The sequence below is a fragment of the Podarcis gaigeae genome (assembly GCF_964106915.1).
Source record: "Podarcis gaigeae genome assembly, chromosome: W".
NCBI classification, from domain to species: domain Eukaryota; kingdom Metazoa; phylum Chordata; class Lepidosauria; order Squamata; family Lacertidae; genus Podarcis; species Podarcis gaigeae.
In genome coordinates this window covers 17,558,450-17,584,278 of record NC_139695.1, presented here as the reverse complement: position 1 = coordinate 17,584,278, position 25,829 = coordinate 17,558,450, and positions in this window count along the sequence as shown.

The window sequence follows — 25,829 nt, the reverse complement described above, 5'->3', positions numbered from 1 at the left end:
GAATACACAGGATGAGACAGTCAAATCCGCTATGATAAAATGGGCTCAGGATGTGGGGCATAACATTATGTTTGCAGACTGGGAAAGGTTATGGAACACCGGTTTGAAATTCACGGCATGTACTGCCTTGAAGGAAAATATTATGAAAATGGTATACCGGTGGTACATGACCCCAGTCAAGTTGGCCAAGATATACCATCTGTCTGACAACAAATGTTGGAAATGTGGAGAGGCGGAAGGGACATTCTTTCATCTCTGGTGGACCTGCCCGAAAGTGAAGGCCTTCTGGGAAATGATCCATAATGAACTAAAAAAGGTATTGAGATTTACCTTACCTAAAAAACCAGAGGCCTTCCTTCTGGGCATGGTGGACCAGAGAGTGCTCAAGAAGGACAGAATCTTTTTTATGTATGCTACCACAGCAGCAAGGATCCTGATTGCAAAATACTGGAAGACACAAGATTTACCCACGCTGGAGGAATGGCAATCGCAGTTGATGGACTATATGGAACTGGCTGAAATGACTGGCAGAATCCGAGACGCGGGAGAAGAAACAATTGAGGAGGATTGGGAAAAGTTTAAGGACTATTTGAAAAAACACTATAAGCTGTATGAATGTTAAAAAAAATGCACCTTTCAGGAAATTCTAGCTTCAGCAAATGTAAGTTATTGGAATGAAAATTAAGACACAAGAATTCAGAGGTAAAATAATGAAATAACTTTATTGTGTTTAATATAAAACATATAAGAATTGAGTGACAGTAAAATTGAAAATAGGGAACATGATAAAATGGAAGTTACAATAAGTTTTGAAATAAGTTAACAAATTGCTGATGCTTTATAAGACAGAGAACGCAGGGTTCGGAGGATGTGGGGAAGTCCTATAGGTTAGATGGAAAAAGAATATGGAAATTTGTTATTTATATCTCTCTTTCTTATAACCACTCTTTATTCTTTTTTCTGTATTTCTATACTTTTAAAAAAGCAATAAAAAAATGTTTTTTTTTTTAAAAAAAAATGAAACACCAGTATGCACTGTCTGAAACATTGTGGCTGACAACACTAACTCTGCTTAAAACCTGTTATTGAAGGTTCTTGGACATTAAATTTGATTTTAATAATTTTATCAGAATGGGATTCTTCCCTAAAGACATTCCAAGCTCGCCCTAGAGGATTTGGGATTTACAGCAGTGACATCATTTTACTTTCCTTTTCCCGACCTCCTGTTTGACTGTTTTTCTCTGGGCTGCAGCTTTCTCATGGGAACAACTCAACTTGACCTTGACTTTTAGATAACTCTGGAATGAGTGGCGCAAGAAAGAGGGGAAGAACTAGACAAACAACCTTAACAACCTTAACCTCAGCCTCGCAGACACGTAGATCATCTGTACCTACTTTGCCTTCAGAGGAAGAAGCCGCCTCTCTGCCACGGGCAGGGGAGGGAGAAACTGAGCAGCTACAATTGGAAGATATGGCCTCAGGAGCAACTGCTTCTATTTTAGAGAAAATTTATGAAAAATTGGAATCTCTGGACAAGAGAGTGGAATCTTTGGACAAGAAAGCTGATGAGCAAACTGCTAAAATTGATCAAAATACAGAATGTCTAAATAGATTAACTGGACAAGTATCTCAGAACGTACAAACAATTGGGCAGTTGACGGAGGCCACAGTAGAAAATCGGAAATTAGCTGAGGATACTAGCCAAAAACTTGAAAATTTAAAACAAGAGGTAAGACCACTCTGTAAACAAGTAGGTGAACACCAGACCTATCTCTCCATGATAGAACTGCGGAACCGGGAGAGTAACTTAAGGATAAGGTTAATACCAGAAGCGGAAGAAGGCAACTTAGCTGAGTTTTTGACTAAAGAATTTTCCAAGTTTTGGAATTTAGAGGAAAAGGACTTTAAAATTGTATCAGCTTTTAGGCTTGGAAGACTTGCAAAGAAAGAGAAGCCCAGAGATTGTTTGATAACATTGAGATCAAAGGAGGAAAGGGATAAGATTTTGGGCCTACACTACGAAAAGTCACTGGACATTTTGGACAGAAGAATTGAAATTTACAAAGATATTCCTAAACAACTGTTGGACCTTAGATCCGATTATTTGGAATTGGTTAGATTGCTGAGGAGCAACTCAATTATCTTTAGGTGGGAATTTCCCCAAGGACTATCCTTTACCTTCAGAGGGAAGAAGGTTAAAATTAGAACACTGGAAGATAGAGACAAATTTCTGACTGCATACGGAGAGGACCTTCAAAAAGGAATTGAATCACCCTCTGGGCCTGGAGCGCCGGCGGTACTGGCACCCTTGGAACCTGAAGATCCAGCGAACAAGATACCACCCCTAGGAAAATAACCAGATTTATTCAGGATGTCTCTGCAACTCTTGAGCTGGAATATAAATGGCTGTAACATCCCGGAAAAAAGGAGGAAAATATTTCACATATTAAACAAAGAACAATTGGACATTATTTGCCTACAAGAAACACATGTGACTAGGCTCCATAGAAAAGTGTTAATAAACAAAAGACTTGGCCAGGAATTTATTTCTTCGGACAGAGTAAAGAAGAGAGGTGTGGTGATATATGCAAAAGAGAGCCTGTCACCTAAATTTTTATTTAAAGATGAACATGGAAGAATCTTGGCAATTGAGATACAGCATCAAGGAGAGAAGCTTTTGATATTAGGAATCTATGCACCAAATGAGGGGAAATCGGAATTTTACAAGAGGTTGCATGAGATTATGCTGGACTATCTGGACTACAACAACATCATCATGATGGGAGACATGAATGGGGTCGTATCAACTAACATGGATAAGTCACAAAGCCAAAATGTTACAAAAGATGGCAGACTACCAAAGACTTTTTTTTAAATGACAGACAATATGGACCTGATTGACATCTGGAGAACAAAGAACCCCTTGGGAAGAGAGGGAACATTTTTCTCTGAAGCCCAACTGACCTGGACAAGAATCGACCAAATATGGATATCTAGAGGTCTGGCACCCAAGGCCAGAAAGGTGGAAATCTGCCCAAAGACCTGCTCCGACCATAATGCAGTAAAGATGGACATGACACTACTACCAACCGGTTCCTTTAGATGGAAGATGAATGACAATTTGTTTAGAGATCAGGAGATTATTAAGAAGGCCCAAAAAGCTTTGAAGGACTACTTTGAGATAAACATGAACACTACGGTGGAAAAAAGAATTATCTGGGACGCAAGCAAGGCCGTGATGAGGGGGTTCTTGATACAACAGAATGCTGTAAAGAAAAGGACACAAAATGAGAGGAAAGATAAGATCCTGGAGAAAATTAAAGAACTAGAGAAGAAGTTAAGATTAAATCCGAAGTCACAGCCGACTCTGAGAGAAATTAAACTTTATCAAGCACAATATTCTAAATTGATAAATCAGGAGATAGAATGGAAGATCAAATTAATGAAACAAAAAAATTTTGAATCGGCAAATAAATGTGGGAAACTGCTAGCTTGGCAGCTGAAGAGGAGACAAAAATAAAATACAGTTACAAATCTAGAGATTGAAGGAAGAAATATTCAGAACCCTGTGGATATTAGAAAGTGCTTCCAGAGATATTTCAAAAAAATATACACTCAAGGGCCGCAAGACGAGGTTGAGATTAAACAATTTTTGGAAAAAAATGGATTACCAAAATTGTCACAAGGAAATAGATCAATCTTGAATTGTAAAATAACACGACAAGAGATCGAACAAGCCATTCAGAACATGCAATTGGGCAAATCCCCAGGGCCAGATGGGCTGACCTCCAAGTATTATAAGACATTAAAAGACTATCTGATACAACCATTGATGGAGGTTAGCAATGAAATTATGAAGGGGAAGAAGGCGCCGGAATCGTGGAAGGAAGCTTTTATCACATTGATACCAAAATCGGAAGCTGAAAAGACACAACTTAAGAACTATCGTCCCATCTCTCTTTTAAATGTGGATTACAAAATATTTGCAGACATTCTGGCAAGTAGACTTAAAAAAGTATTAAATGAAGTAATTCACAAGGACCAGGCAGGCTTTCTCCCAGGTAGACATCTGTTTGCTAATACAAGGAACATTATTGACATATTGGAACTTTTGCAAACAGACATAAATACAAAAGCAGTGTTAATTTTTATAGATGCGGAGAAGGCCTTTGACAACATTTCCTGGAAATTTATGAAGGGAAATTTAAAAGAAATGGGAGTGGGACGGGGTTTTGAGAATGGGATTGATGCAATATATTCAGAACAAAAGGCCAAACTGATAGTTAACAATGTGGTTAACAGAAGAGTTTAAAATTGAAAAAGGAACACGACAAGGCTGCCCTATTTCCCCTTTGCTATTTATTTCGGTTCTGGAGGTGCTCTTGAATATGATTAGAGGGGACCGGTTGGTGGAAGGAATTCAGGTCGGAGCGAAACAATATAAACTTAAAGCTTTTGCAGATGACCTAGTTTTGACCCTGCAGGAGCCAGACTCTAGTACGAAAAGAGTATTACAATTGATTCAAGACTTTGGTTGGGTGGCGGGATTTAAATTAAACAAACAAAAAACCAAGGTATTGGGAAAAAACTTGACAGATACAGAGTCAGAACGGTTTCAGAGACAGACAGAATTAAATGTGGTTAAAAAAGTAAAGTACCTAGGGGTAAACATAACAGCAAAAAATCTGAGTCTATTTAAGGACAACTATGAAAAATGTTGGTCAGAAATTAAGAGAGACTTAGACAGTTGGACAAAATTGAAACTTTCTTTGTTAGGCCGAATTGCTGCTATCAAGATGAATGTATTGCCAAAAATGTTGTTTCTGTTCCAAACACTACATATTGTGGACAAGACGGAGTGCTTCCGGAAGTGGCAGAGAGACATCTCTAAGTTCGTCTGGCAGGGCAAAAAGCCCAGAATTAAGTTTAAGATATTAACTGATGCGAAAGAAAGAGGAGGCTTTGCCCTGCCAGACCTAAAGTTGTACTATGAGGCCGCAGCTTTCTGCTGGCTAAAAGATTGGCTACTTCTCGAAGACACTGACGTACTGGATCTGGAAGGTTTTAACAATGCTTTTGGTTGGCATGCATACTTATGGTATGACAAGCTTAAGATCAATAAGGCCTTTAAGAACCATATTGTCAGAAAAGCAGTGTTTAATGTCTGGACAAAATATAAAGACTTATTGGAAAACAAAACTCCAAGGTGGCTTTCACCGCTGGAAGCTAAGGCCCGAAAAAGACCCAATATGGAGGCCAAATGGCCAAAATATTGGGAAATATTAGAAAAAGATGGAGACAATTGGAAATTGCAGAGTTTGGAGAAAATGAAGGATAAAGTGCGAGACTGGTTACACTACGCTCAGATTAAAGAAGTCTTTAAAAATGACAAAAAGTTAGGGTTCCAGGTGGAGAAATCGAAACTGGAAACAGAACTGTTAGAACCTAAGACTAAGGTACTTTCAAGAATGTATAACTTGCTGTTAAAATGGAATACACAAGATGAAATGGTTAAATCGGCTATGATAAAGTGGGCACAGGATATTGGGTATAATATCATGTTTGAGGACTGGGAAAGGTTGTGGACCACTGGATTGAACTTCACTGCATGTAATGCTTTGAAGGAAAATGTAATGAAAATGATATATAGATGGTACATGACCCCAGTCAAACTTGCCAAAATATACCATTTGTCTGATAACAAATGCTGGAAATGTAAAGGAAATGAAGGAACATTCTTTCACCTCTGGTGGACGTGCCCTAGAGTGAAGGCCTTCTGGGAAATGATATATAATGAGTTGAAAAAGGTATTTAAGTATACCTTCCCTAAGAAACCAGAGGCCTTCCTCTTGGGTATTGTCGGCCAGAGGGTGATAAAGAAGGACAGAACTTTTTTCCTGTATGCAACAACAGCAGCAAGGATACTCATCGCCAAGCATTGGAAAACTCAAGATCTACCCACACTGGAAGAATGGCAGATGCAACTGATAGACTATATGGAACTGGCCGAGATGACCGGCAGAATCCGAGACCTGGGAGAAGAGAGGGTTGAAGAAGACTGGAAGAAATTCAAGATTTACCTACAAAAATACTGTAATTTGGTTGAATGTTAAGAAGGATGCTAGATCATAAATAATTGAGCACCACTAAATTAGATGGAATTAGGATGATAAGTGAGACTGAGGAAAATATAAACCTTTTGGAGAATCATTAGATTATATTCAAATGAACGGGAAGTAAGATTGTAAACAAGATGATAAATTGCTGGCAAAAGTTTGTAATGATGTAAGTGGGAGCGGGAGACGTGAGGGAGTCCAAAGAAGTTATGAAACTATGTTATGATATATGTTATATTGTTTATCTTTGCACTTATATTTAAAAATGTTAATAAATATTTATTAAAAAAAAGAAGATGGAGATGAAACTAACACCAATCGGTTCCTTCAGATGGAGGATGAATGACACCTTATTTAGAGATCAAGAGGTTACCAAGAAGGCCAAAAAAATCTTGAGAGACTATTTTGAGATAAATTTGAACACCACGGTTGAAAAAAGAGTAATCTGGGATGCAAGCAAAGCGGTCATGAGAGGGTTTCTGATTCAACAGAACGCAATAAAAAAGAGAATCCAAAATGAGAAAAAAGATAAAATTTTGGAAAAAATAAAAGGAGAGAAGAAATTAAGAGCGAAACCAAAGTCGCAAGAGATTCTGAGAGAAATAAAGCTATATCAAGTACAATATATGAAAATGATAAATCAGGAAGTAGAATGGAAAATTAAGCAGATGAGACAAAAGACATTTGAATCGGCAAATAAATGTGGGAAACTGCTAGCTTGGCAGATGAAAAAAAGACAAAAACTAAACACTATCACAAATTTGGATGTGGAAGGAAAGAACATACAGAATCCATTGGAGATTAGAAAGTGCTTCCAGAGATATTTTAAACAACTATATACACAAGGGCCACAGAAAGAAACTGATATAGACCATTTTTTAAGAACAAATGGACTACAAAAAAATCTCTCAAGAAAATAAAATAATATTGAACCACAAAATTACAGAACAGGAGGTAGAAGGTGCCATTCAGAACATGCAGTTGGGGAAATCTCCAGGGCCGGATGGTCTAACCTCAAAATATTATAGATTTTTGAAAGATTGGTTAATTCAGCCACTAAAGGAGGTTTGTAATGAAATTTTGGAGGGGGAAAAGGCGCCAGAGTCGTGGAGGGAAGCCTATATTACACTTATACCGAAATCTGAGTCTGAAAAGACACACCTTAGGAACTACCGCCCCATATCCCTGCTTAATGTGGATTATAAAATTTTTGCTGACATTTTGACTAACAGATTAAAAAAGGTATTAGTCGAACAGATACATAAGAACCAAGCTGGCTTTCTCCCAGGTAGACATTTGTCTGACAACACGAGGAATATAATTAACATTTTGGAGAAGCTGCAAGTGAACATTAATACCAAAGCAGTTTTAATTTTTATAGATGCAGAAAAAGCCTTTGATAATATTTCTTGGAGTTTTATGAAGAAAAATCTTCAGGGAATGGGGGTGGGTCAAGGGTTTGAAAATGGTATAAGTGCAATTTACTCAGAACAAAAGGCTAAGTTAATAGTCAATAATGTGATGACAGAGGAATTTAAGATAGAGAAAGGGACACGACAAGGCTGCCCAATTTCCCCATTGCTCTTTATTTCGGTCCTGGAGGTTTTGCTGAACATGATTAGGAGGGACCGTCTGATCAAAGGTATTCAGGTCGGAGCCAAACAATACAAATTGAAAGCTTTTGCAGATGACCTAGTTTTGACGTTACAGGAGCCAGAATCTAGTACGAAAAGAGTATTAGAATTGATTCAAGAATTTGGTCATGTGGCAGGATTTAAGCTGAACAAGTCAAAAACTAAAGTGCTTGAGAAAAATTTTACACCGATTGAGAAAGAGAGGTTTCAGAAGGAGACTGGTTTAACATTGGTTAAGAAAGTAAAATATCTAGGGGTTAATATGACTGCTAAGAACCTGAACCTATTTAAAGATAACTATGAGAAATGTTGGTCAGAAGTGAAAAAAAGATTTGGAAATATGGTCAAATCTGAAGCTTTCCTTGTTGGGTCGAATTGCAGCCATAAAGATGAATGTATTGCCAAAAATGTTATTTCTGTTTCAGTCATTGCAAATTTTGGACAAGATGGACTGTTTCAAGAAGTGGCAGAAAGACATTTCTAGATTTGTCTGGCAGGGCAAGAAGCCTAGAATAAAATTTAAAATACTAACTGACGCAAAGGAAAGAGGTGGATTTGCCCTGCCAGACCTTAAACTTTACTATGAATCAGCAGCATTCTGCTGGTTGAAAGACTGGCTGCTTCTTGAGAACACAGACATTTAGGACTTAGAAGGTTTCAACAATGTTTTTGGGTGGCATGCATATTTGTGGTACAACAAGGTTAAAGCACATAAAGCATTTAAAAACCATATTGTCAGGAAAGCATTGTTTAATGTCTGGATAAGATACAAAGACTTACTGGAAAATAAAACCCCAAGGTGGTTGTCACCAATGGAAGCAAAGGCTCAGAAAAAGCTCAATATGGAGGCCAAATGGCCGAAATATTGGGGAAATATTGGAACAAGAAGGAGACAAATTGAAATTGCAGAGTTTTGAGAAATTGAAAGATAAAGTGCGAGACTGGCTTCATTATTATCAAATAAGAGAGGCCTATAATTTGGACAAAAAAAATGGCTTCCAGGTGGAAAAATCAAAATTGGAAACAGAACTGTTAGATCCCAAAACTAAGACACTTTCAAGAATGTATAACTTGCTGTTAAAATGGAATACGCAGGATGAAACGGTTAAATCTGCTATGATTAAATGGGCACAAGACATTGGTAATAACATTATGTTTGCTGACTGGGAACAGTTGTGGACCACCGGTATGAAATTTACGGCATGTAATGCCTTGAGAGAGAATATTATGAAAATGATATACAGGTGGTACATGACACCAGTCAAGCTTGCAAAAATATATCATTTGCCCGACAATAAATGTTGGAAATGTAAAGAAAATGAAGGTACATTCTTTCACCTTTGGTGGACATGCCCAAAGATTAAGGCTTTCTGGGAGATGATCTATAATGAAATGAAAAAGGTATTTAAATATACCTTTCTGAAGAAACCAGAGGCCTTCCTCCTGGGCATAGTCGGCCAATTGGTGCCAAAGAAGGATAGAGCTTTTTTCATGTATGCAACAACAGCAGCAAGAATACTTATTGCAAAGTATTGGAAGACACAAGCTCTACCCACCCTGGAAGAGTGGCAGATGAAGGTGATGGACTATATGGAATTGGCAGAAATGACTGGCAGAATCCGAGACCTGGGAGAAGAGTTGGTGGAAGAAGACTGGAAGAAAGTTAAAGACTATTTGCAGAAACACTGTAAAATTAATGAATGTTAAAATGATGTTGGATTGAAAATAAGGGGTATTAGCAACAAAGCTATTAAGAATATGCAAAAATGAATTGATAATGGATGGAAATATAGAGTTATAATATGTTAAGACATAGCGTTAAGATAAAGGAAAGAGGGCAGGGATTTGCTGATTTGATTATGTAAATGGGAATACAAGAAGGGGAGGTGTGAGGAGGTCAAAGAAACAAGCAAATGAGTTTAAAGTTATGAAAAACGGATTTGTTTTTTAATTTTTTTAAATTTTCTTTTTGTCTTTTGTATGGTGTATTATTTTTTTCATGTATTTTTGTATTCTTGTTTTTGTAAAACTTTAATAAATATCTCTTTTAAAAAAAGTAAACACGTTATGTTCTGCCAAAGATTTCATTTCTGCTCTCATTGCATTTTTCCACATTACAATTTCCTGGTATGGTAACTTTAAAACATCCTCATAATCACAAGGTTCTTTCTTCACATCAACAGTTTTAACTTCTCGTATAATAAACCTTTCTGGAGGTACCGCCTTATTGCTTCTTTGTGATCTTCTAACTTGAGCACTTTCCCCCTCTGAACTATCTTCCCCTTCTGATTCATCTTGCTCAGGAGAAATTGGTTCAGCTTTAGGACATTGTGTACTGGGACCCTCATCCCCTGAGTCCTCATCACTATCACTTTCAGAACTTTCTTTAATTTGTGGCTTTTCTTCCTCAGATTTCACAAATTTATCTGTATCATCTGAAGATAAAACAACTTCTGAATTTCCATGTAAACAAGCCCAACCATCTTGCTCACAAAACTATGCATGTCTTGATATTACAACTCTGCCACACCCTAGTGCAAAACGATACCCTTTTGACCAACTTTGATAGCCAACAAACCTAAGTTTCTTTGCCTTGGGATCTCCTTTCCTTCTCTGTCCTTTTGGGATGTGAACCCAAGCCCAACAACTAAAAGTTTTAACATGGTCCAAAAAAGGTTTTTTTTTCCATAAAGCAAAAACTGAGGGGTATTGTTTATGGTAGAATGAAACAATCTGTTCTGTATGTAATTAGCACAGAGAATTGCTCCCCCCCCAAAAAAAAACTTCCTGGATAAGCCAGAATCACATAACATAGAATCTAGCATTGTTTGCAAAGACCTTATCTTGCGTTCTGCAACTGAATTTTCTTCTGGTGAAAAAGGACATGATTTATGGCGACTAATACCACACTTTTTCAACCATACCTGGAGGGCTTCAGACATGAACTCGCCTCCATGGTCACTCTGCAATTGGGTAACTTTGTAGGGAAACTGCCTTTCTATATAGTTGACCCAATTTTTAATCAGTTGACCAGTTTTACTTTTGTGTTTTAACAAATATACCCAAGTATACCAGCTATAATCATCCACAAGAATCAGAAAAAACTTTGCTCCTCCTTCAGATTCTGTAAATGGCCCACAAAGGTCTGAGTGTACTAAAGCAAATGGCTCCTTGCTAATTCTATTACTTTCAGGATATGACCCTCGCTTACTTTTAGACTCCTTGCAGGTATTGCAGTCTCTTACTTAATTCTGGCATTTTTGCAATACTGCGGAAATTGGCATGCCCCAAACGACGATGCCACAGATGCTGGCACTCATCATGCAAGGTTCTATTACAGGCTTTAACACATGCCCCAGACTCACTTATTAGCTGGTCTTTCAAAACAAACAAACCATTTTTTAGTGACGCTGTAACCACTTTTCCAGCTTTCTCTATTTTACAGCCTGAACTAGAGAAGGTTACCTTAAACCCCTGCTTAACAAGACTTGTAACTGAAAGCAAATTATTTTCTAAACTTGGTACACATAAAACATTGGTAAATTTGGTGCTTAAACAGTTACCGTATTTTTCGCACCATAGGGCGCACCGGACCATAGGGCGCACCCAGTTTTTTGGGGGGGAAATAAAGGGGGGGGAATTATTTTTTCCCCCAGGCGCGGGGCTGGGGCAGGGGAAGCTCGAGCTTCCCCCGAACCCAGCCCCCAAACAGGCAGCTCTCTGCAAGCCGTGGGAGCACTCCCGCGGCTTGCGGAGAGGTCCGCGAAGCCTGGGCACGCTGAGCTCAGCGCGCGCAGGCTTCGGCATGCAGGCAAGTCTCCGCAAGCAGCGGGAGCCCAGCGCGAAGCCTGGAGAGCGAGAGGGGTCGGTGCGCACCGACCCCTCTCACTCTCCAGGCTCTCGGCGAAAGCCTGCATTCGCACCATAGGACGCACACACATTTCCCCTTCATTTTTGGAGGGGAAAAAGTGCGTCCTATGGTGCGAAAAAATACGGTAATATCCACACTACCCTTTCTAGCTGACTCATGCACTGTTCCGTCAGCTAGTACTACATTTACAGATTTACAAGATTGCTTTTCTACAAGGGCTTGTGCAGACTTAACAAAAATGTTTCTCGCTGCTGAATCTAAAATCGAGTCCTGTCCAACGTCGTGACTGGTGCCTCGAACTGCTGCAGAAACATACTGGACTGGACTCTTCCTGTCTCCTTGCTTCCCAGTAAACACAGGCCGCCCTTTTCTTGTGTTTTCTCTCACACACACAGTGCACTGCCGTACTAAATGCTTGGTTGACCCACAACGATAGCATCTTCTGACTGTGAAAGCTACTTCCTCTGCGTGGTCAACAACTACTTTAGTTTGCCGCCCCTCGTCAGTTGCATATCTTTTACTGGACTGACTCCCATTTTCGGAGTTATGGTGAAGGGTTGTCGCCTTCCTCTCATGGCGTCTTTCCTCCTCATCAAGCAAACACCCGGTTAAGAAATGCATTGTTGTTATTTTTTGTTGTTGTTTTTTAAAATGATTTTTATTAGGTTTTCCAAAAACGAAAAAACTAAAGGAAAAACAACAGACAACATAAAAGTGCAATACATAAAAAACTTAAATTAAACATTCTTTACAACTATACATATTGTCAACTTATCTACTTGCGTTATATCACGCCTCGACTTCCCTCCTTCCCAATTTCGGTTTTCTTATTGTTTCTTATCTTTTGCAGTTTCTTCATATTCTTTTATATGTGTATATATATATATATATATATATATATATACATATATATATATAATCTCACAAGAGTTAAACTAACCCTGCTGTAGTCCTTAAGCTTCTACAATTGGTTTCTATATATATGACAAATTTACTCCATTCCTCTACAAACTTTGATCTTTTTTGGTTTCTTATCCTGTGTGTCATTTTCACTAATTCCGTATATTCAAATAGTTTTACTTGCCATTCCCTGACAGTTGGAATTTCTGGTGTCTTCCATTTTTGCGCTACTAAAACCCTAGCTGCCACCGTTGCGTACTGAAATAGTCTATGATGGGCTTTTTTTATTTCTTCTTCTATTATGCCTAATAAAAAAGCCTCCGGCCTTTTTGGAAAGGTATACCTACAAATTTTCTTTAATTCATTATATATTAGTTCCCAGAATCTTTTCATTCTCTCGCATGTCCACCACATATGATATAAGTCTCCTTCTTTGCTTTTACATTTCCAACAAGCCTTGTCTCCCGTTTTATACATTTTTACTAATTTTTTTTATACATTTTTACTAATTTAACTGGCGTAACATACCACCTGTACATCATTTTTTCTAGGTTCTCCCTTAGTAAATTTCATTCCCTTATTCCATAAATTCACCCATTTATCATAATCTATATTATAACCCAGGTCAATTGCCCACTTTACCATCACCTCCTTAATTTCCTCATCTTTGGTGTCCCATTCCAGTAAAACATTATACATCTTTGATAAGAGTTTTGTTTTCCCTTCCAAAATTTCTGTTTGATATTTAGATTTTTTCTCACTAAATCCTAATTTTTTATCTTCGTTCCATAGCACATTTACTTGATGATATTGTATCCACCCTGTCAAATTATTTTTTAATTCCCCATATGTTTTAATTTTCCAGCCTCTCTCCAGGAGCAAGTTTCTTGCTCAATATCTAAAGGGAATTGCCGATGATACGACTGAAGCCAAACTGAGATATCTATTAAATGATGATGACCCCCTAAGATCACTCATGGTTGCCAGATTCTTGATCAGCGTCCTATCCCTAAAGAAGAGAAACGGACTCCTGTGTGGCTCGGATAATCCCTTTAAACCATGATCTATGTTTTAGGATGTAATTAGGTGATATCACCATTGATGTCTTCTATTAATTTATGAGCAGAGGGCGATGTTTATGTTACAAATTTATTGTAATGTATGATGTTGGTCTTTTGTTTTTGTTTTGCTTTGGTTCTTGTCTGTTTTTTGTAAGTTTTGGCGGTTTTAAATTTGGAGGTTCATGTACATTATGGTGGTATGGGAATCTGTCGTGTGACGGGCCAATGGCCGTAATAAAGATCAATCCAATCCAATCCAGCCTCTCTCTGTTTTTACTAAAATTTCCTCATAAGTTAATCTTTTTCCTTCCATATTCAATTTTTTAATTGTTAGTATATCTATCGGTGAGAGCCACCAGGGTGTTTTCCTTTCTAATAATTTTTTATTTTTTCCCCAAACTTCGTATAAGGCACCTCTAAAGATATAATTCAAGAAACCTTTATGAACCTTAACCTTATTGAGCCATAAATAAGAATGCCAGTCATATCTGTTGTTGAAACCTTCTAAGTCCAAGAAATCCGTATTTTCTAACATGATCCATTCTTTGATCCAACATAAACAGGATGCTTCATAATACAATTTTAGATTTGGAACTGCGAATCCCCCCCCCCTTTCTTTCCGATCTGTTAACAGTTGAAATTTGATTCTTGGCCTCTTTCCCTGCCAGATGAATTTTGATAGTGTTTTTTGCCAATCTTTAAATTGTGTTGGCTGGTTGTTGCACTAATCCTGGAGCCAAGATGGCGCCGAGGCAAGTCACGCTCCCCGGCATTCACTTTTATTCTTTTAAAACCTTATCTTAATTGCCCTCCGGATGCCAATTTTTAACAAACGGAAAACATTTTAAAGACTCTGAGTACTTTTACAATTCCTGCTGGCTCTGCGAGCTTCAGCTTGTCTTCAGCTTGTCTCAGCCTGCTCCCTCCCTCCTTATCAGCTGCCCGGTCAAGGTTGCCAGAGAGGAGAGAACGCTGCTGCCTGAACTGAGAGCAGAGAGTGAAGTGAACTGCTTACCCGACCAACGGTGTCTGGAGAAGGAGGGTAAGGAGAGACACGACGGTGAGCCTGGCTTTGAGACTGGCCCATAGACACCCAGCTCTGCAACCCCGGCGCTGTTTTATTCTTTTAAAACCGTATCTTAATTGCCCTCCGGATGCCATTTTTTAACAAACGGGAAACATTTTAAAGATTTTGAGTACTTTTACAATTCCTGCTGGCTCTGCGAGCTTCAGCCTGTCTTCAGCTTGTCTCAGCCTGCTCCCTCCCTCCTTATCAGCTGCCTGGTCAAGGTTGCCAGGGAGGAGAGAACGCTGCCGCCTGTACTGAGAGCAGAGAGATTACTGGAATTGTTTGAAAAAGAAACAGCATCTTTGGGACTATGTTCATTTTAATTGCAGCCATTCTCCCAGACCATGACAATTTTAATCTGTTCCATGTATCCAGATCTCTTTTGATTTCTTTCCATATTATATTATAGTTATCACTAATTAAACTGATGTTTCTCATTGTTAATTTGATCCCTAAATATTTCACCTTTTTCACTGCTTTGATTCCATATTTTTCCAATTGTTCTATCACATTCCTCTCCAAATTTTTGACCATCAATTTTGTCTTTGTTCTATTTAATTTAAATCCTGATAATTTACCAAATTCTTCTAATTCTTGTAATGCTTTACCAACCGTAATTTGTGGTTCTTCTAATGTAAGTACCAAATCATGCGCATATGCTTTCAGCTTAAATTCCTTTTTTCCCAATTTTGATTCCGCGAATTTCCGGTGTCTTCCTTATCTTGTTTGCTATCACCTCTAGAAACATTATGAATAGCAGGGGGGATAGAGGGCACCCTTGTCTCGTTCCTTTTGTAATTTCGAATGACTCTCAGAATGTTATTTATAATTAATTTGGCTATTTGTTTAGAATATATAGCCTTTATACCTTTCATAAATGTTCCCTCTATCCCCATTGCTTCCATGCTTTTTAATAGAAACTGCCACAACACATTATCAAATGCCTTTTCTGCATCAATAAAAATTAGCACAGCTGGTATTTCATTTTTAACTTTCAGGTATTCTATGATGTTTACAATGTGGCTTATATTCTCTTTAAGTTGTCTGTTTGGCAGAAACCCAGCTTGATCTTTATGAATATAGAAAATTGGGTTTGTAGCATTTCAATTGCTTGTTTATTCTGATCGTCTTTGGGTTTTGCTATTAATTTCTTTTCTCACTCTTCCAATTGTGCCAGGACTTCTTTTTTCTTTTCTCTTAACCTTCTTCTATAGTTATTTTGTTGAACCAAGAAGCCTCTCATAACTGCCTTGCTTGCATCCCAGACAGCTTCCAAATTTGTCTCATTGTTTAAATTCCATTTAAAATATTCTTTCAGGTTTTCTTTGGCTTTATCAATAACTTCTGAATTCTCAAAAAGATTTTTGTTCATCCTCCGTCTATATGTGCCTTGAACATTACTTTTCACCTCTAAAATTATGGGATTGTGATCTGATAGAGTTCTTGGTAATATTTCACATTTCAATGTTCTTGGAGTTAGTTGAGAGCCAGTGTGGTGTAGTGGTTAAGAGCGGTAGTTTCGTAATCTGGGGAACCAGGTTCACGTCTCCACTCCTCCACATGCAGCTGCTGGGTGGCCTTGGGCCAGTCACACTTCTTTGAAGTCTCTCTTTTCCCCCCAATAATTTTTATTAAGTTTCCATTTGCCAAATTAAACATATCATACCAATTAGTCCAAATTATATCAATACACATCATAAAGTCCAAATGTTTTCCAAATTAAAACTTTTTTATGGGGTGTACCCATGCTTCTCGATCGTCAGGAATCCAAACATCCAAATTCGTGCTGCTTTTCCTCATTGCAATGATGTATCCAGTCCCATCTTCTCATCTTTGTCATTATTCATTTTCCTTTTCTGTCACCTCTGAGTTTTCTCCACAAGTGGATTGAAAGGAACAGTCTTATTTTGTCTCTGTGTGGGTTTTGTAATGCTCTCTCGTATGTCTCTCACAAAAATCCAACAATCAAGTTTACAAGTTTTCGAGCAGACGCGCCATCTTGTCATTACGATGAAATACAACCTAAATGTCCACTTGTTTACTTTCCAGACCCGCTGCCTCATAATTAGTCTTACAGGAGGATAACAGCCCTTTCAGATTTACGATTCCAGCCTGATATCCAAAAGGCTCTTCCTCCCTAGACCATCCCTCTTGCAGCCAAGGTATGCCTACGCATCGAAACATTTCTTGCTGCGTCACCGAGAGAGACTCACTTCTTTCCAAATCTTTCACAAACATATTATTTTTTCCACACAGTTCATTTTCTCTCCCACTTGCAAACTGGTCGTTGAGACGGTTTTTTAAGGGGAAGGGTTATTGTATACTCACATAAAAATAAAATAAAAGTCTCCCCCCCCCCCCCTCGTACCGTTCCACATACCAATATGTCGGCAGTCCTCTGATATTATCTCTGTTCCTTCCATCCTTCCGTCCCGGTCTTCTTCTCTCAGTGGTAAAATGATTAGCAGATAAAAGCATTCCTGACTTCTCTTGAAGCATGTGCGTTTATTTTCCAATTATTTTTTTCTTTTTAATCATTTTTCGCAACCAGGCTCGCTCCTGAAAGTAGCTGGCAGGGAGCTCCGAGCCTGCCCGAGGGCTTTCCGCCTAGTGCCTCTCACCCCCTCCTTCATCCGAACTCAGGGGTGATTTATGGCAACAGCAGGCGAGGCAGCGTCTTTTCAATTCCCTGAAAAGACGAAGGGAGGCTGATATACTCCCCATATTCAGCCTCTAATTACCTCGTGCAAGCTGGACAAGATGTTATAGCAGCCATCTTTCAAGGCGCCCCTAGCGGTCCCCCTGCCTTCTTTGAAGTCTCTCAGCCTCACTCACCTCACAGAGTGTTTGTTGTGGGGGAGGAAGGGAAAGGAGAATGTTAGCCGCTTTGAGACTCCTTAAAGGGAGTGAAAGGCGGGATATCAAATCCAAACTCTTCTTCTTCTTGTCTCGAGATCCATATTTGGTCTATCCTTCCCCAGCTTTTCTGAGGTTCCGAATAAAAGGTGAATTGTTTGGTGGTTGGATGTCTAAGCCTCCAGACATCTGTCAGTTCCAAGTTCTCCACAAGATTGAAAAAAGTCTTAGGTAATTTACCTTGCATTTTTTTTTATATAGTATATTTATTAAAGATTTTCTTAATACAATAGAAAAAAACAACATATAACTTTACAATAGCCATATTTTCTTCGCTTCATTGGACTTCCTCGCGTCTCTCGTTCCTGCATTCCAAGTTTATCAAACTTTACCCAGCAATTTATCACCTTGTTTCAATTCTTATTTTATAATTTTCCCATATTGTATCCCTAATTTTAGATAATTTTACCCAAACCTTAAAAGCTTAATTTTAGCATAATATTTATCCAAAATTTATCTTTTCTTATATTTTCACTTATCTTCATATTCCTTTCGACTAACGTAATGGTGCCATATTATTTATAATCTTGCATCTTTCTTAACACTCATACAATTTACAATATTTTTGTAAATAGTCCTTAAATTTCTTCCAGTCCTCCTCCACAACCTCTTCTCCCAGGTCTTGGATTCTGCCAGTCATTTCTGCTAGCTCCATATAGTCTATCAGTTGCATCTGCCATTCTTCCAGTGTGGGCAAATCTTGGGTTTTCCAGTGCTTGGCGACAAGTATCCTTGCTGCTGTTGTTGCATACATAAAAAATGTTCGGTCCTTCTTTAACACCCTCTGGCCGACGATGCCTAAAAGAAAGGCCTCTGGTTTCTTAGGGAAGGTATACTTAAATACCTTTTTCAACTCATTATATATCATTTCCCAGAAAGCCTTAACTCTAGGGCAGGTCCACCAGAGGTGAAAGAACGTTCCTTTCCAACATTTATTATCAGACAAATGGTATATTTTTGCGAGCTTGACTGGAGTCATGTACCACCTATATATCATTTTCATAATATTTTCTTTCAAGGCATTACATGCCGTAAATTTCAGACCGGTGGTCCATAACCTTTCCCAGTCAGCAAACATGATATTGTACCCAATGTCCTGTGCCCATTTTATCATAGCCGATTTGACCATTTCATCTTGTGTATTCCATTTTAACAGCAAATTATACATTCTTGAAAGTACCTTAGTCTTAGGTTCTAGCAATTCCATTTCCAACTTTGATTTTTCCACCTGGAATCCTATCTTTTTATCCAACTTTAAAACCTCTTTGATCTGAGCATAATGTAACCAATCTCGCACTTTATCTTTTAGTTTCTCCAAACTCTGCAGCCTCCAATTATCTCCATCTTTTTCTAGTATTTCCCAATATTTCGGCCATTTGGCCTCCATATTGAGTCTTTTCGGGGCCTTAGCTTCCATTGGTGATAACCACCTTGGGGTCTTATTTTCCAATAAATCTTTATATTTTGTCCAGACATTAAACACTGCTTTCCTGACAATATGGTTCTTGAAAGCCTTGTGACTTTTAACCTTGTCATACCACAAATATGCATGCCATCCATAAGCATTGTTAAAACCTTCCAAATCCAAAACATCAGTGTTTTCAAGAAGCAGCCAATCTTTCAACCAGCAGAAAGCTGCTGATTCATAGTACAACTTTAAGTCTGGCAGGGCAAAGCCCCCTCTTTCTTTAGCATCAGTTAATATGTTAAACTTAATTCTGGGCTTTTTGCCCTGCCAGACAAATTTAGAAATGTCTCTTTGCCACCTCCCAAAACACTCCATTTTATCCACAATCTGTAAAGTCTGGAACAAAAACAGCATTTTTGGCAATACATTCATCTTTATAGCAGCAATTCGGCCCGACAAGGAAAGTTTCAATCTTGACCAACCTTCTAAATCCCTTTTAATTTCTGACCAACACTTTTCATAGTTATCCTTAAATAGACTCAAATCTTAGCTGTTATGTTTACCCCTAGGTATCTTACTTTTTTAACCACGTTTAACTCTGTCTCTTTCTGAAACCTTTCTGATTCTGAAGGTGTCAATTTTTTTTCCAATACCTTAGTTTTCTGCTTGTTAAGTTTAAATCCCGCCACCCGACCAAACTCCTGAATCAATTGTAATACCCTTTTCGTACTAGATTCTGGCTCCTGTAGGGTCAAAACCAGGTCATCTGCAAAAGCTTTGAGCTTATACTGTTTCGCTCCGACCTGAATTCCTTCCACCAACCGGTCCCCTCTAATCATGTTCAAGAGCACCTCCAGGACCAAAATGAATAACAAAGGAGAGATAGGGCAACCTTGTCGTGTTCCTTTTTCAATTTTGAACTCTTCCGTCACCACATTGTTCACTATCAATTTAGCCTTTTGTTCTGAATAAATTGCATCTATCCCATTCTCAAATCCCCGTCCCACTCCCATCCCTTCCAAGTTTTTCTTCATAAACTTCCATGAAATATTATCAAAGGCCTTCTCCACATCTATAAATATTAACACTGCTTTTGTATTAATATTTGTTTGCAAAAGTTCCAAAATGTCAATAATGTTCCTTGTGTTAGCAAACAAATGTCTACCTGGGAGAAAGCCTCCCTGGTCCTTATGAATTACTTCATTTAAAACTTTTTTAAACCTGCTTGCTAAAATGTCTGCAAATATTTTGTAATCCACATTTAGGAGGGAGATGGGGCGGTAGTTCTTGAGTTGTGTCTTTTCAGTTTCTAGTTTAGGTATCAATGTGATGAAAGCTTCTTTCCACGACTCCGGTGCCTTCTTCCCCTCCATAATTTCATTGCAAACCTCCATTAATGGATGTATCAGGTAGTCTTTCAATGTCTTATAATATTTGGAGGTAAGCCCATCTGGCCCTGGAGACTTGCCCAGTTGCATATTCTGAATGGCTTCTTCAATCTCTTGTTGTGTTATTTTATAATTCAGGATTGTTCTATTTTCTTGAGACAGCTTTGGTAGACCATTCTTTATCAAAAATTGTTCTATCTCAACCTCATTTTGCGGCACTTGAGTGTATAGTTGTTTGAAGTATCTCTGGAAACACTTTCTGATCTCCACTGGATTCTGAATATTTCTTCCTTCAATCTCTAGATTTGTGACCGTATTTAGTTTTTGTCTCTTTTTCAACTGCCATGCTAACAGTTTTCCACATTTATTTGCCGATTCAAATGATCTTTGTTTCATTAGCTTAACTTTGCACTCCACTTCCTGATTTATCAATTTAGAATATTGTGCTTGATAAAGTTTAATTTCTCTCAAAATCTCCTTTGACTTCGGTCTCGATCTTAACTTCTCACATTCTTTAATTTTCTCCAGGATCTTGTCTTTTTTCTCATTCTGTGCTCTTTTCTTTATGGTGTTCTGTTGTATCAGAAACCCCCTCATAACCGCTTTACTTGCGTCCCAGATGATTCTTTTTTCCACCGTAGTGTTCAAGTTTATCTCAAAATAGTCCTTCAAAGCTTTTTGGGCCTTTTTAGTAATCTCCTGATCTCTAAACAAATTGTCATTCATCTTCCATCTGAAGGAGCCGGTTGGAGTTAGTCTCATATCCATCTTTACGGCATTATGGTCGGAGCAGGTCTTTGGGCAGATTTCCACTTTTCTTGTCTTGGGTGCCAGACCTCTAGTTATCTATATTTGGTCGATTCTTGTCCATGTCAGTTGGGCTTCAGAAAAGAATGTTCCTTCTCTTCCCAGGGGGTTCTTTGTCCTCCAAATATCAATCAAGTCCATATTGTCAGTCAGTTCAAAAAATGTTTTAGGTAGTCTGCCATCTTTTGTCACGTTTTGGCTATATGACTTATCCATGTTGGTTGATGCCACCCCATTCATATCTCCCATCATAATGATGTTGTCATAGTTCAGATAGTCCAGCATTATCTCATGCAGCTTCTTATAAAATTCCGATTTCCCCTCATTTGGTGCATAGATTCCTAATATCAAAAACTTTTCTCCTTGGTTTTGTATCTCAATTGCCAGAATTCTTCCTTGCTCATCTTTAAATAAAAATTTTGGTGACAGGCTCTCCTTTGCATATATCACCACTCCTCTTTTCTTAACTCGGTCCGAAGAGATAAATTCTTGGCCTAATCTTTTGTTTATTAACACTTTTCTGTGGAGCCTAGTCACATGTGTTTCTTGCAAGCAAATAATGTCCAATTGTTCTTTTTTCAATACATAAAATATTCTTCTCCTTTTTTCCGGAGAGTTGGCGCCATTGATGTTCCAACTCAGAAGTTGCAGAGACATCCTGGACAAATCTGTTATTCCTCTGCTGGTGGTGTCTTTTTCTCCTGATCTTCAGACCCCGAAGGTGTAGGTATAGGTGCAGGCGATGGTCCAGACCCTGAAGGTCTCTCAATCCCTTTCTGAAGGTCCTCTCCGTAGGCACTCAAAAAAATTTCTTTATCCTCGGCTGTTTTAATTTTCACCTTCTTCCCTCTGAATGTAAAAGATAATCCTTGGGGAAATTCCCACCTAAAGACAATTGAGTTGCTCCTCAGCAATCTTACTAACTCAGTGTAGGTGGATCTAAGGTCCAAAAGATGTTTTACCTTGCATTGTTAATTGGCTTTCTGGAATTGCCTCCAGAGTCATCACTGAATTATCCCATGACTCAGGAGGTGAAGACAGCACAATATAAACCTTTCTCTGCTCAGAAAAATGTTCCCCAAGTTCATTCAACTATGAAAATAAATCACACATTGTTTGAAGGTGTTTTGAAACACATTCACCCTCACTTAGTCTGGCTCGGTACAGAGCTCTCATTAGAGTAATTTTGCTGCCAGCAGTGTCTCTAATGTGTATCGCTCTCAGTGCTTTTCAAATCTCACTTGCTGTTTCAAGGTCTCACACATGAGATAACTGAGACTTCTCTAAACTCAAAATTAAATTGGCATAGGCTTTGTCCTCCAGCCTTTGGTCTGCTTCATCTACTTCTTCATCCTCATCTTTTACAGGAGGGTTAATAATTAACAGTCCAACATTGTTCTTTCTTTAAAAATGCCTGCATCTGTAAACTCCATGACATATAATTGGACTCTCCCAGTTTCTCTACTGGAAAACATGAAGCTCCCCCTTGAGCTCCAGCTCCAAGTCCAGCCATGGCTCCACCCAGCTTTCAGCTTTCCACTCCATGAGACCGGTGTAAAACCAACTTAAATAAGGACTTTATTACAAAACAACAAACAGCAAAGCTTCTGTGTGTTTATCATGCAGGCAGAGTTCAAACTGCAGCTTCTCTCCTTTTGTAGCCACAGCCAGCTGCAACCAATTAGCCCAGAGCTCACAAAAACTGTTCTTAAAGGTACAAACATGTTTCTGTGCAGAATGACTCCCAATATTCTCCCCCAGGTAGACCGATAGTTTCGGGCTCTGGATCCATCCTGGAACCCATTGCAAAATATTTAGATTCTTTTTTTCAAACCTTATGCCAAGGACTCTCTGGCATACATTGAAGACACAGCACATTCCATTCGACAAGTTGAACGGTTACAAGTATCAGACGCTATGGTTTTAGTACACAAAAATTCCTCTGGAAGAAGTATGCCACATCATTCTACAATTGTGGGAATCTAGACAGGACCTGCACGCCCCTCTGAATTCCTATTAGACTTATTGGATATCGTTTTTGAAAATAATTATTTTCGTTTTTTAGATCAATTCTATTTTCAGTCCCAAGGTGTGGCCTTGAGCTCACCTTTAGCTCCTTTGGTGGCCAATATTTTTATGATCTCATTTGAAAAAAAAACCTCATATTTTGAATAACAATCCATATTCTAAGTCTTTGCTGCACTATTATAGATGATCTGGTTTTTTTCTGTTCAGTAATGAACATTACTTTTTACAGTTTTCTACTTGGATTAATTCCAAACACCCTTCCCTGTCTTTTTCAGGACAACATAGCACTAATTCCTGCAAATTCTTAGATGTGGAGGTGGTAAAACAGGACGGGTACTTACTTGTGAAACCTTTCCATAAACCCACTAATTGTAATTCTTTACTTCATTACTCTTCCTTTCATCCTAAGCATTTTAAGGACAATTTACCGTATGAACAACTGTTGAGGATCAAGAGGAATTCCTCACTACATAATGATTTTCTAATTGGAGCTGAAACCCTTTCCAAATCTCTATTAACCAGAGGTGTCAGCTGCGTCCCATTGCTGACAGAGGAGGAGAGTGTGGAGAGACAGGAGGAGGTAATTAGGCAGGAATGCAGAACTAGGGAGGAGCAGCCTAGTTGCAGTAGATGCCTGAGCTCCAAGAACAAGGAGAAGGAAGGGGGGCGTTCAAGGGAGAAGACACAGACTGACAGTTTAAGCTCGGACTCAGAGGGAGGGCCACTGGAAATAGCCCATCCCATGACACATAGGCACGCAAGAATTAATGAGAGGTGTGAACAGAAAAGGAAGTGAAAGTGGGGCTTTAAATGTGGGAAGAGGAAAGGGTGGAACTCAGACTTGGCAACAGCTAATTTGGAAGCAGACGCTGAGTGACTGAGCTCCAGAGTGATTTGTGTGTTTGAGAAATAAACCTGAGTTATTTACTGCCAGAGTTGTCTCACTTCTGTGGGAGAGACCCAACCATTACAGATAGCTGAGTCTCAAGTTATCTCTCATGCTGGAGGACAAGAACGTGATGGATGGGCAAGTACTGGACATGGGAAATGCAGCTGGAGGAGCAGAGGGAGGGACAGGAGAGTCCTCAGACCCCATATTAGAGTTGCGAAGCTACACACGGCAGCTCAAATCTCAGGTAGACGTTTTAGCAGGAGCGTTAAATGGACAGAAGTTGAGCTCAGAAAATGAAAGGAGCCTCAGAGCCAGCAAGGGGCTTGGGGTGCACCCTGCTAAATACAATGGAGACACAAAACACTATGCAGCCTTTAAAACTGAAGCCAGATACATCTTGGACATAAGATCAGCTGAATTCAGCTCTGGTAAGCATCGCATCGTAGTTTTGATCAGTTGGCTGGAGGGGCTAGCGAAGGACTGGGTCATTATGCTGATGGAGGGCCAACACAGCGCTCTAGGAAACCTGCGGGAATTCTGGGAGCTGATGGATTCCATGTTCAAGAGCCCGCTGGAGCATGTGGCCACGGAACAGCAACTATTGAACTTGCGACAAGGAAGTGGCTTGGTGGCCTCTTATTGGACTGCTTTCAATTTGCTAGTGCAAAGAGTTGGCTGGGGACTGAACACAGGGCCGCTTGCTGCCATGTATCACACAGGATTGAACCCGTCGGTCCTAGATGAGATGGCGAAGATGCAACCCATGCAGTTGCTGGACGAGATAGTCTGAGCCTTCCTATAGCTCAGCTTACAGCAGGAGCAATGGAAGCTGGAAAAGAGGGGGGCAGGAGGACTATTGGGGATTGGGGGTTGGGGTCCACACTCCTAAGCTGCCGGAGCAGGGGGTCAGCAGCACACGTAGTCAAGGAGAAGCTGTTGAACCAATGCACTTTGGCTCGGTGGAAGGGGGCAGAGCTAGAATGGCATGGAAGGAAGGAAGTCAGTGTTAGGATCATCCTGTTACGATATTGAAGCAATGCTGCTGCAAAGTCCTAGCTTGAAAAGTAAACATGATGGGAATGTTGGGACTGCCCGTGGGAAACAGAGGGACAGTCAATTCACAGTGCGAAGCACTGGAATTAGCTCAGAGTGTAATATGAGCTCTTCCGTTTATTCCTGTCCAGGAAGTGCAGGAAGTGTTTGTCACAACACTGCTGGAGTTTGAAGAGAGCAGTCATGTTTTTTGTAACGCTGCAAAGACAGAAATAAAGGCATGTAAATACGTTTCTGTCTATCTCTTTCCCCTGCCAGGGGGGGCAGGAAAGAGGAGGGGTGTTCTTCTCACGTTTGAGAAGAATTGCCGATCGAGACCTAGCCTGCGCTTGCTGGGGAATGCAGCCAGGGAGGTCAACAGGGAATCAAGCCGGGTGCCTGGGATTGTTGCCAGTTTCTGCTGATATGGGCTTGAATTCCCGACACATCCTACTCACATGTAGGACTCCGATAGAGACACATGCCCAACTGGCATGTTCTCTCCCTCCTGGTCGGTTGTTTGGGAGCTTCAAAAGCTTTCTCCAGCCCGAACATCACAGCGACTGATACAAAGAGGCATTAGCACGCTTATGGAACCTGCAGTGTATTGGCAGTTCGCATAACAGACTCAATAGCTCAGCATTTTGGCTAAACTACTTTATTTACGTATAATGCACTCGGAGCATTCTGACTCAGCTCCTTCCTCT